This window comes from Macaca mulatta, chromosome 2 (genome assembly GCF_049350105.2).
Source record: "Macaca mulatta isolate MMU2019108-1 chromosome 2, T2T-MMU8v2.0, whole genome shotgun sequence".
Lineage (NCBI taxonomy): Eukaryota > Metazoa > Chordata > Mammalia > Primates > Cercopithecidae > Macaca > Macaca mulatta.
Window position 1 is genome coordinate 10417823 of NC_133407.1, and position 12807 is coordinate 10430629.

Genomic DNA, 12807 nt, shown 5'->3' on the forward strand with positions numbered 1-12807 from the left:
TATTGCTTTCTTTCCTCATAAATGCCCAAACACTGTTTAGTGACATTTTCATTTTGGTCTTTACATTTCATGAACACTTTCTTCCATGCCAAATGAGAAAGAAGGAAGCAATACAATTGCTGGCAACCTGGAATCATCGTTACTCCAAATTTTCCTCCAATTTCAATGCCTGCCACCTTCCAAGAGCTGAGCTCTGCCTTTGCTTTGCCACATATTTTATTAGCATGATTATATATTGTCTATTGCCATAAAAGCAACTTAAGAAAGAAGGAAAGGCATTTCAGTTCTTCTCTTATTCTTAATGCATCCTAGTTACCGATGCTCATACTTAAAGTGGAAAACACTGATGTTTAAAACTCATTAAAACATATACATTGATTTTAAAGGCAAATGTATTCCTTTTGTGTGTGGGACTCACCAGCTGAGGAGAAAGGTCTTCCCTCTGATGAGCGTCCAGTGGAACAATGAAAAAAGCAGAACACAAGGAGTCAGATGACCAGGTTCTGTCTTCTGCTCTGTCTCTGAGCCTCAGAGTTCTCACCTATGAAAAACAGAAGGGTGTTGCTTATGTATTTCTAGGGTCTCAACCAGCTTCAGAAATTCTCAGGTTTATCAAGTCTCTGACTGGGCTGTGGCTTACTTCTATACCTCCTAAACTCCTAGTCAGATCCTGGCACTCTTATTTCACTAATTTGACTCAGAATGATGGGGAAAGAGAATGCTGATGCCTCAGGGTTCATATCTCATCTCTCCTACTTCTCCTGGGAAGACAGCTTCGTCTCAATAACAGAGGTCAAAGAGATAAGTCAGTCAGATACTCACATTGTAGGGAGGAAAAAAAATTAACAGATAAACCTGAACTATACCAAATAAAAAAAGAAAAGGAATATGAGTTTGGAGACAAATTTCTAACTATAGGTCCTAGTGTCCTTTGAACTTTAGTTTCCTTGCCTGAAAAGTGAGAATCAGTGAGCAGCAGAGGGATAAACAATGTTGACATTTCCCAGTAAGCCATCCTCGATATCGTTTGGATACGTGCCCTCTCTAAATTTCACATAGAGTTGAAATACCTGCTGTTGGAGGTGGGGCCTGTGGAGGTGACTGGATCATGGGGGTAGATTGCTCATGAATGGTTTAGCACCGTCCCCTTGGTGCTGTCCTCATGATCATGAGTGCGTTCTCATGATATATGATCATTTAAAAGTGTGTGGCAACTCCCCTGCCTACTGCCTCTCTTGCTCCTGCTTTTGCCATGTGAGATGCCTGCTCCTCCTCTGCCTTTGACCATGAGTAAAAGCTCCCTGAGATCTCCCCAGAAGCCAAGCAGATGCCAGTGCCATGCTTATACAGCCCGCAGAACCATGACCCAATTATAACTTCTTTCTTATAGATTACCAAGTCTCAGATATTTATTTATAGCAATGCTAGCATAGCCTAATACAGTCCTTATTACAGGTTTTATTTCATTAGAAACTATTCCTGTTTTGCTAATGATTATACAGTATGTATTCCAACAGACAAGTATCCCAAGGCAAGGGCTGTTGTAAAACTTGTCTTTCATGTATGCAGGAGAAATCCACATACCAGAAAAACTACCATGCCCATTTCATTGTTGTCACCGTAAACATTACCTAACCAATCATACAATTGTTTTGTGTACAAAACAATTCAAAGTTCAAAGTTGGGAGGGATTTTTTAAACGACCCACCTCAACTTTTCCAACTGACAAGAGAACCCAGTGGCCTGGGTAAGGAGGTGACCGCTTCAGGAGCCACTTGATCCACTGGATCAAGTGACTGCTTGCTTTGACAAAGGACACCAAAACGCACTGGGCAGAGGGACTTGTGCTTGATCACATGAGTCACACCTAGAGCCAAACCAGGACTTACAAAGCCAGGCCTCGAACACTTGTTTCAACGCTCTCCCAGTAATCTCAACAGCAGAAAGAAATTAATAGGCAAAATGGAATACAATCAAGACCAGCCCAGAAAAGCAAGGAGTTTCCTGAGACCGGGTGGTCTTCAAGGACACTGGAATTCTGAAAGCCATTTCCGCTGAAAGAAGAGAAAGGCATCATTTCAAACTTACTGAGAAATGGGTTGTTAGGAAGCCAACATTAAACCTGTGAACAATGCAATTTCATAAAACGAACCAAAAAGGTTGCCGCTACCCTCACCCGCAAGCTGCATAACACCAAAGCTTCTCCCTGCAGAGAGAGATACAAATCACAACAGTTTCTACAACAGCCGCCAAGGGCATCTGACTTCCCAGAGTTTTAATCTTCACTGAAAGGAAGAGCTCTCCACCCTGGGCCCTGAGGGAGTCTCACTCACACTCTCCAGCGTCTCTCCAGGTACAAATGAAAGTGGTCTCCCTTTTCCATAGTCAACTTCTCTTTTAATGATTTTTTCTTCTTTTCCATAAAGAGAACAAGCAGCTTTGCTAAAGAACCGCTGTGAAATGATTGAAGTTCCCATGCAAACAAACCATTAGCAGAGTTCAAATGCAATTTAAATTACCAGTTGTTAAAGTACTTCTCAATTTCGTGGTAAGTTTCCAAGGAGAATTACATGCTATCTACTATTTAATTGGTTGTTTTCTATTTTTTAACATCCATTTATCCCCCCCCCCACCCCGTTATATTTCAGAAGTGTCTATAAAAGCTTCCCTTTAAAAAATTATACATTGTTGAATAGATTAAATCTAAAGATTGAAAACTATCAGAGAAACAGCTGCAGGATCACACAGCTCAGCAGAAATTGATGGTTTTGACACCACAAAACATGCAGAATTTTAAAATCTTAGGAATCACCTAGTACTGCCCTCACTCTTTATAGCTGAAGACACTGAATTCCCAAAAGAGAATGATGGAGTTGGCACGAAGTATTTTCCCTGGTCAGCGACACATTCAAGATGAGAAGCATTGCTCCAAACTCCCAGCCCCGTGCCACCTCTTCCACATGACTGCCCATAAATGGCAGAAGAAGATGGTATGAAATAGCCAATAAACTTGATTTTCCACCAGTATTTTCTTTAAGAAAATATAAAGCCCTCTTCAAATATACTCCTGACCTCAAACATTATGGGTAACGGCAAGTATCTCTCCCAAAGAGAAGAAAATAAGTAAAGGCTGATGAATGAGTACAGTCAAAGGAGCTCAAAACAAGACACTTTATGAGCAGATTCTTGGCAGGAAAAGTCAAGACACTAATCTAGATTCATCAAACAAGTTATGTGACATCACGACTGCAGATTTTCACAGGGCTATCTGGCCCTGCATTAGTGCTGTCCCCAGAGACAGAGAAAGAGAGGATAAAAAAATCAACAACAAAGTGAAAGCAAGTCTTGTCATATCTATAAACGGAAAGGGTTTCTAGAAGCCATCAGGAGGGTAGTTTGAAGTTCCAGGCTTTGATATCAAACTTGTGTAAAGGATTTTCTCAAAGCTCAGCCTTCTCTGTCTGCAAAACAGGGTTAATATCATCTACCCATCAAGGTGTATGTAACCATTTCCTGGGATTCCATATCTAGCATGCATGGCACAAAGCCTGCATACAATATGCACTAATTCATGTTCACCCCTTCCAAGGCTTTTATAATTTCTCAAAGCCTATAGTTCTGTGATTCTAATGTATGTGGACTAAAACCACGTCTTGTAAGCCAAGCATATTCCCTAAGTCTGTTAGATACTGTATGTCTCCTGACTGTAAACTCATTTATTTTATCATTTGAAGAAAATTTCACAAAAATTTACATATCTAAGTATTTTGCTTTAAAAGCAAATTTTTTGGAAATTCTATTTTTAAATGGCCTCCAAATCCACATTTTGAAACACACACACTAATAAAATCTCAATTTCATGTCCAAGACCTTATTTAAATTTTCCATCAGCCTGTAAGAAAAAGTTCCCAATTGAACGCTGAAGAAACTGAGGAACGGAGAAGTTAGCCACTCCTCCAGTACCTCTACCTAGTAAGTGGTAAAGCCAGGATTTGAACACAGGTGTTCAAAATCAAGTTTCATGACACAGGCTTTATCAATTTATAATTACAAGTATAATATGGATAGTTCTGCTAGAGGTGGAAATATACCTTTAAAACTCCTGCTATTTTCACATTTCAGGGAGCTTTGGGATAAAAACAAGGCCTACATTTCTAACTCTTTTTTTAAAAGTTCATGTTAACAGCAGGTAAATCTTTCCTGAATTCTACCTCACTGTTCTGTTCTTAAGTGAAATGAAAAGCTCAGAGCCCTGGCACTAAGCAGACATCTACTGGTATGTAGGAAACAGACCTGAGAAAGGTTAACAATTCGCTGATATCAGACCAATTCAAAAACAATTCAAATGGCTGGGCTCATGATCAAACAAATCATGGGAACCCCAGTATGGGCTACGGAAGCCATTCTGGCACAAGTGTTAGTTAACAGAATGTCACATGTTCTGCATTCAGGCATGCACCAAGGAGAAGTTTGCTAACACCTGCTGTCTTTGATAAGGCAGTGTGTGGACCTAGCAGGTGTGGGTGCTGAGTTGGACACGCCTAGGGGTGTTGAAGAGCCTCAATGGGGGACACGCTGGAACACACAAGACAGAATGAAAAGCACAGAAAAGCACGAGTACATGCAATGTCCTTTTGAGGGTCTAAAAGTTCTCTGCAAATGATGTGACTTCCAAATGAAGCCTGAACACCCAAGAGGATTTCCATGCATGAGGAGGAGGAAAATAGGCCCAGGGAACACGACGTGCAAAGGCCTTGAGGGGGATGAGTTCAGGGTGTTCTCAGAGAAAGTGACTAATATGGTGAGGCCAGTGACAGAGGATGCAGAGGAATGTGGTGGGACACAAGCCTGGAAAAGAATGTTGCAGCCAGGGCATGGAAGACCTTGTATCTCATGTTCTAAAGCACTTGGATCTGAAGCCACAGGTGTTGTGTTTCGGGAAGTGGCACAACAGAAAGTTAAATCGTAGCCCTATCCCTTTAAGAAATGAATCCCCTTCCGTGGTCAGTCTCCAAGCAAAGCAAGGGTAGAGGAGCTACCTATGAAGGGATCTTCTCCCTGTGGCCCCACTCACAGAGAAGTCAGGGGACAGGTGGCTTTCAGAGTTGCTCTTAACCCATACCTTCAGTGACCCTTTCCTCTAGGTCTGAAACTCACCAACAGAACAGACCCACTGCAAGGCCCAGGAAAGAAACAGTCTCATGTTCCAAGCAGGACTAACACTCTGCCTTCAGGGAACTGCCAGCCCCACCCAAGCCCTTGAATCAGAAGAAGCTGGACTGGAGACAGGCTCCATCCAGCCTTTCTCCTGTCTCTCCAGCAGGAGCCAGAGGCCTATCCAGCTTGTGTTCTATGTGCCTAAAGCTCCACATCACAGAGCCCACAGAGTTCTCTGCCAGGCCTGAAACCTCGTGACTGGGGCACGGGATTAGTAATGAGCCTATGCTGGTGTCACCACTTAGGTTGTATGGAATCCTCCTTTCCTTTACAGGAAACTCTGTAGCAGTACCCATATGTCAAGGCCTTCAAAGATGCAATGCCCTCCCTGCCCTTGAAGAACTCCCAGTCTAGAAGGAGAGATAAGACATCAAGTAAAAGAGGACAAGTACCACAGAAGCAGCACAGGTAACAATGCAGATTTTCATACCACACGGTGACATGAGGTGATGTCATAAAAAAATGTAATGACAACAAGGGAAAGGAAAATTGTTGACAATTCCAGATTTACACAACTTCATCGGGAGAATCAGACCATTTTTATACTACTCCTGTTAACATGGTGGCTTTCAGGGGGAGCACCTATTCTATCACATCCATTTGGCAGATGAGAAAACTCAGGCTCAAGCAAGTTAACTGACAGTGAGGAAGTATCACAGCCGGGATTCAAATCCAGATCCCATGCTCATAAGCAGCATACATTTGTACTCTGTTGCCTCACAGCTAACTGTGGTTGAGTTAGCAGAACAAAGAACGCAGATCACTTCCAATGGATGGGAGAGCAGGTGGTGATCAAGGATTATTCCCTTCCCAAGATGGCGTCTGTGCAGAAGTTTACAGGAGGATTGGGAGTTCTATGAATGAAGATCGGAAAGGTTATCTCAGGCTAAAGGAAAGGCATGTGCTAAGGCATGAAGGTGAGAAAGTGCAGGGTATATCTGGGGGTTGGCAGGAAATGTGTTTGATTTAAAGATACGTAAACAGGAGCACCAAGGAAGTCCACAGTGGACCCATGCTGGTGTCCATTTATGACAGGTCCTGGATACCAGGGGCAGGAGTTTTTACTTAATACAGTTAAGTACTAGAAAAGTAATAAATGTTTCACAGCAGAACTGTGGCATGGTTTCAACTTTACTTGGGATTCTGTGCTCTAATGGTAGGACTATGCAAATAGCCTTTCAGCACCTGAGCCAGGGGCAGGAATACCAGGGTCAGGAATAATGGGCCCTTGGATCCTTTCAGGTCAACATACAGAAGGACATTGTTCCCTGGCTATGACTTCGGAGGTAAGAACATCTACACCTATTTCATAGAGCCTGACTGTCCTCTTAAGAGTCTCTGTGACTCATTAAATAAATTCCGGGCCCCGGCTAGAGCACAGGTATCCTCAATAGGTAAACACAGCATGGAAAACAGGATGGAGTCAAAGAATAAAAGGAACTGTGCTTGGCTCTTGCACTCCTCACTTATTAACTATGGCCTTTTGAGCAACTTACTTCCTTTTATCAAGGGTGCTGTTTCTTCATTTGTAAAATGGAAACAATAATACGTATACAGCTGGGTTCTTGTGAGAACAATCAAGTTGTGAGATTAAATATGAGGACATGTGATTCCTACACGCAGGCTAGCATGTTTAGAATAAATCCCCCCCACCCCCAAAAGCCACCATGTTGAAAGGGTAGTATAAAAACTGCCCGTTCTTCCTGGTAAAGTGATCTAAATCTGGATTTGTCAACAATTTTTTCTTCCTCTGTTGAAAATTGAGCTGTATTCCCCAGGCAAGTCATTACATCTTTTTGTGCCAAATTGTTTTCATCTTTTAAATGACCCAGTAATCCCACTTTGGGCAATATACATAAGGGAATAATCCAAAAGGAAAAAAGAAGGCAATTTGTTCAAAGATGTTATTCATAGTGCTATTTCTGGCTCTTTCTATATCCCCCTATTATAGCACTTATCTCACTGTGCTGTAATTATCCACTCCCCTTCCATACGCCTCCAAATTATCTTTGAATCAATCCCCAGCACCTAGCACAATGCCTGGCATACAGTAAGAACTCAATAAATGTTTGTCGACTCAATGAATAGGTAATATAAAAGAAATTTTAGAAGAAACTCGAATGAGTAATAACAAAACTCTGTTTTTAAGAGCTTATGCTAATTTTTTGAAAACCTGGTAACTACAGACTGCAGGAGGGGTGCATGAAGAAGCCCCAGAAATGAGTTTTAGATGACTTAGTTTACAATCTCTGAGCATCTCTGGGCTTAGGCTGATTATAGTATAAGATTGCCACGGGATACCCAGGAGGATGAGGTCACAAGCTAAATTGCTTTGGCCTGGTGGCTAGAGGATGGGGCTTGGTCAGGAATTTTGGATTCTCTACCTGATTCAGCCACTACCTAACTTCTCCAAGACCTGAAAAATGAAGTAAGTATCTGCAGGGAAGCCAAGTCTGTTAAAAGGAATTACAGGGAACTGCCAAAGGCCAGCAACTATGAATTCAAACGTAAATGAAAAAAGAGGACTGGTAGGTGCCCTTGGACCGCAGTCCAGTCCTCAAGACAAGGAGAGGCTTTCAAATCCCAGCTCCTCTGGGCTCCCACTGAGCCTTCGAGACCCATCTCACACGGAGATTGAAGATTCCTTACCAGGGAGTTTACAGGAGACAGAAATCTCTGCATGAACAGACAACACATCATGAAAAAACAGCATGTTAAATACAGCCCATAAAGTCAGCATCACTCTGAACATTCCTCATTCTTGGTGGGAAAGAATGTTTTACAAAAATACCCAGGGAGAGCAAAGGAAGCTGCACACTCTGCAGGGCTTATTTTGGGGCGTTCCAACAGCTCTCAGCTGGGAAGCCAAAGGCAGAAAGCCACCGTCCTCTGCGCATTGGCCCAAAGCTCGAGGCTAGAAACGAAATGGGATGGGGGTGAGAAACAGATCCTCTTTGGTTTTGGAATGCCAGCTGCTTGTCTGGGCAACCCCCCAGGGTGCCTATTTTCATTTCCCTCTGAGTCTCCCAGATTCCTGCCCATTTAGCTTGACATTTCCCTGAAGGAAATCACTCTAGAGAGCCTATAGACGACCACTCCCAAACACGCCCTGAACTTACTTCTCCTGCCCAACTTCTATGCCCTAGTCAAAGTTACCACCACATCTCACCTGAATTACGGTAAACGTTTCTGCCTAACCTTCTTGCTTCTACCCTTGCCTTCCTTTTACTATCTGTGGTTTACTATGCTGTGGTTCCCTCCAGAGCAGCTGGAAAGATGCCTGTAACACGTAACTCAGGTGGTTCCCATCACATCTGGACTCAGGTCTAAGCAGCTCAGGTCTCTCACTTACCACCACCTGCTAGTCCCTGCTCTTCTCTCCTGCTTCTTCCCCTGCAGCCCACATGCTGCCAGCACATCAGGCTCCTTCTGTTCCTCAAACACAAACTCCTTCCCACTTCATGGCCTTGACCTTTGCTTTGACCGTCTCCACTGCCTGCAGTGCTCTTCCCCCGACTTCTACAAGGCGGCCTCCTTGTCACTCAGATCTCAGCTTAAACATAACCTCCCAGAGTCCTTCTCCACTCACTCAGAGTCAGAATGCCCTTTGTGACTCCTCCCTGGGGTTACTTATCATTCCCTCTTATTTAAGTGTTCCTTTATCTGCCTCCTCCACACACCTGCACCAGCATGTAAGCGCCAAGGGATGGTTGTTGTGTGTGTCTCTTTCTTTGCTCTAAATCGAGTACTGGGATAATGCCCAGAACAGTGCAAGGCACCTAAGTGGAAATTCAATAAAGATTTAATAAAATTAGATGAATACATGCCACGGATGGAAGAAGCCTGACAGATTGCATAAAAGGATAGTAGCCCAGCACTGTGGCTAACGTCCTGGGCTTTGGAGTAAAATACACATTGGTCACTAATGCCTTTACCCAAGAGTTAAAGGGGTTTAGGCAAGCTTTCTCACTTCTTTAGGCCTTTTCTCAAAAGTAAAATGGGGATAATAGCACCTGCCTTGTGGGAGTGTTGGGAGAGTTAGAGATACGATGTTTAGGGTAAAACTCAGCACAGCCTAAATGTTCACTGCTATCAACAGCAACTTCCTCTTTCAGGTGAGAAAAGTGAGACTCAGAAAGGAGCAGGGCATTGCCCAAGTGAAACACTACATTAAGAGCAGAGTCAGGCCGGGCATGGTGGCTCACGCCTGTGATCCCAACACTTCGAGAGGCCGAGGTAGGCAGATCACCTGAGGTCAGGAGTTCAAGACCAGCCTGGTCAACATGATGAAACCCCCATCTCTACCAAAAATACAAAAATTAGTAGGATGTAGTGGCGAATGCCTGTAATCCCAGCTACTCGGGAAGCTGAGGCAGGAGAATTGCTTGAACCTAGGAGGCAGAGGTTGCAGTGAGCCAAGATCACACACTGTACTCTAGCCTAGGCAAGAGAATGAGACTCCGTCAAAAAAAAAAAAAAAAAGAAGAAGAAGAAAAAGAAGATGATGAGCAGAGTCAAGTCAGAAAAATCATGGCCAGTTTTAGCCCACTATTCCACAGACCTAATAATTACTAAAATATTAGATATCATGACACACATCTATATATTCTGCCTTGTTCCAGAAAGGATCTGAGGTACTTCACAAAAGATGCTAATAGTTGATGATTTAAGTGAGAAAATGCGTAAGGAGAGGCGAAAATAAAGCAAAGAAAGGGGAAAGGGGATACAAAAAATAAGAGCTGGATGTCTCACACCATTTGCTAGAGGTGAGCTTTAAATTTAGCTATGGACTTCCTAGAGCCCCGTACAAAAGAAAGGAAGCATAGCTGTGTACAGCCCTTTGGAACACTTGCTTTATTGAAATGCCACAGCAACGTGTAAGGAGGCATCACCATCCAGTTGAGAATCACCCTGATTTGTCACACTCTTGCCAATTAGAATCCAATATCTGCTTACTCCTGATCACATGCCACTCTTAAGTAAAATTAGTCTCCACTACTGACTATGTGACTTTGGGCCACTTACTTAATTAACCCTTTGAAGTCTCTGGTTGCTGTTCTTCTGTAACATGGAGGTTAAAAAATAGTACTTAAATGGATAGACAAAATGTAGCATATTCATTACCACAGAATATTATTCAGCCTTAAAAAGGAGAAATTCTGACCCATGGATGAACTTGAGGATATTATGCTCAGTGAAATAAGCCAGTCACAAAAAGACAAATATGGTATGATTCACTTAGATACAGAACCTAGAGTTGTCATATTCATAGAGAATGAAAGTAGAATGGAGAATGCCAGGGACTGGAGGAGAGGAGAACAGGTAGTTGTGGGTTAAAGGTACAAAGTTTCAGATTGCGAGATGAAAGAGGCCTGGAGACTTATTACACAGCAATATGAATGTATTTAACTAAAAATACAACAATTATCAGGGCCTGGTGGTGCATGCCTGTAATCCCAGTTACTCGGGAGGCTGAGGCAGGAGAATCGCTTGAACCCAGGAGGCGGAGGTTGCAGTGAGCCGAGATCGAGCCATTGCACTCCAGTCAGCCTGGGCGACAGAGCAAGACTCTGTCTAAAAAAGAAAGAAAGAAAAAAAAAAGTTGATCCGAAACTGAGCTGACTACAAAGAGTTACTCCTGATGGCTGTGAAACATCTGAGGCGACGTAATAGGTTGGTGTCTTCTGGGTCTCTGTCCTGCTTTGGTAGTCTTAAAAAGTGTGTGTGTATGTGTGTGTGTGTGTGTGTGTGTGTGTGTGTGTGTGTGTGTGTGTGTGTGTGTGTGTGTGTGTGTGTGTTTAAAATCTAATCAGAATCAGGACTCACCTTTGAATGGGCATAATATTCCAGAATTCTTACAGCTTCAAGAATAGTGGTAGAGGCTCAGATGGGAAGCCTTGCTGAATTTCTCTCAGGGAAAATTGCATAATTTTCACTTCCACAGATGGAAATAAAGTTCCATACTATTCATTCTGCCTTTTGGACAAGTGACATCCCCTTTCATGGAAGAGAAAGATATAGGGAGCAAAGGAGAGCAAAGGGTTGCATTCATACAACATTCACATGACCAAAAGAAGGGAAAGGTAAGTAAAAATCAAAGAACAAAAAAGAAAAGAAAAGAGCCTCATACAAAAACAAGGAATTCAGGCATCTGAGCCCATATATCCGAAAGGAAAGAGGTCTGAACTGGAAGAAGTAGGTTCTAGTCCTCATTTTCCCACCAACTAGATTAGTAAGTGTGGACAATTCTAACATCTCCCAATTTCCTCATCTTGCAGTAGAGGGGGCAGCTTAAGTCTAGGGGAATGAAATGAACTGAGAGAGAAGATCTGGGTTCTAGTCCCACATAATGAGCCATCTGTCTTCAGGGCCTGGGTCTCTGCTGCCCATTATCTCACACTGTGAAATGAGATATATGTGCTGAAAACACCGCAGGACTCTCCCAACTCTGACAATGCATCAGATTGACACAGCGTCCAGCACGCAAGGTACTCCAGACGGTGGATGCTGTGCAGATGCTACACATCAACATTTTGCATACTCCTAAGTCCCACCATAACTGTTTTCAAGCTAAAACTACCCCTCCCTACACGTCCACAGACATCCCTTCCAGCGTGTTGCTTTAGCCTTAGTAATCAGACAACAGCACTCCCAAATTGTCTTTCTACCCAACTCAAATTAGGCCTCAGATCAGAGGAAATACCTACTTTTTTAAAAATATACGCATATAATTTTTCCTCAGGCCGATCTTGTCTTGAAATCCCACTGTAAGAAGTACTCCCCTGGGAAAGCAGCTGTCCACACCCCCAAATTAAAGTGACCAGCACTCCCAGCAACGTGTCCCATCACCATGCAAGTGAGCCAGCCCACAGGCTGTACGCCCCAGGTCTGTGAGCAGAAATGCCACTCATCCGGCAGTAATGATGTACTCACGCGATGTCCGGCCCCCCCAGGCAGCTGGCCCTCCACCAGCCCTCACTCCCACTTGCAGGCCCTCAGTCCACTACGGGACACAGCAAGGCGGTGGTCTCGAAGCCTGAAGGGAACAGAACTGAGACATTCTCGCCTCAGCTTCCAGAACAAGGGGCAGAGGAATGAAGGGGGAAGGGTGGGGGCGGGGTGGGGGACGACTTTGTTTCTGGAAACAAGAATTCAAATCCTGCTTCTCCTAAACCCTGAGTCACCTCCCTCTCTTCCAATAGATCAGTCGGGTGGGTAAACATTTCCAAATATGGAGAAGCAGGCTGGAGGATGTCAGAAAAATCACCCTTCTCTCTCCTCTGGCACTTGAAGAACATGCCCCAGTTTAAGACAGAATTCCTTACTCGGAGTAAATTATTAACCGCTAAAGAGTGGATTCTCATCCCTTCCATACACTGTCCAATTCCAGGAAGAAACCTCCTCCACCCCAAACAAGGAAGTGACTGGTTTGAAAGGTTTTAAGCTCATCTTAAGAATGAGACCATCCAGAATGCAACGAAATTTATGAAATAAATCATTAATTCGGTGGGGGGGAGATATTTTGGGAGATGCACCTGAAAAGGTTGCGAGAATTTAGTCTAAGGTTCCTATGATGGAAGGTGAGTCTTA

General features: G+C 43.4%; 1 protein-coding gene across 26 annotated transcripts in view; it reads right to left on the reverse strand.

The window, feature by feature from the left end:
* The window catches only part of LPP (LIM domain containing preferred translocation partner in lipoma), a 723625-nt gene that overhangs the window by 651395 nt on the left and 59423 nt on the right, over positions 1-12807 (reverse strand). For 23 of the 26 annotated variants that reach the window (XM_015132425.3, XM_077991214.1, XM_077991207.1 and 20 more), the window contains one exon: positions 419-541. The gene's annotated coding sequence lies outside the window, so the exon portion shown is untranslated. Of the gene's footprint in view, positions 1-418; positions 542-12150; positions 12418-12807 lie in introns of those variants that run through there. The other 3 variants (XM_028843572.2, XM_077991210.1, XM_077991196.1) reach the window with 3 other exon arrangements.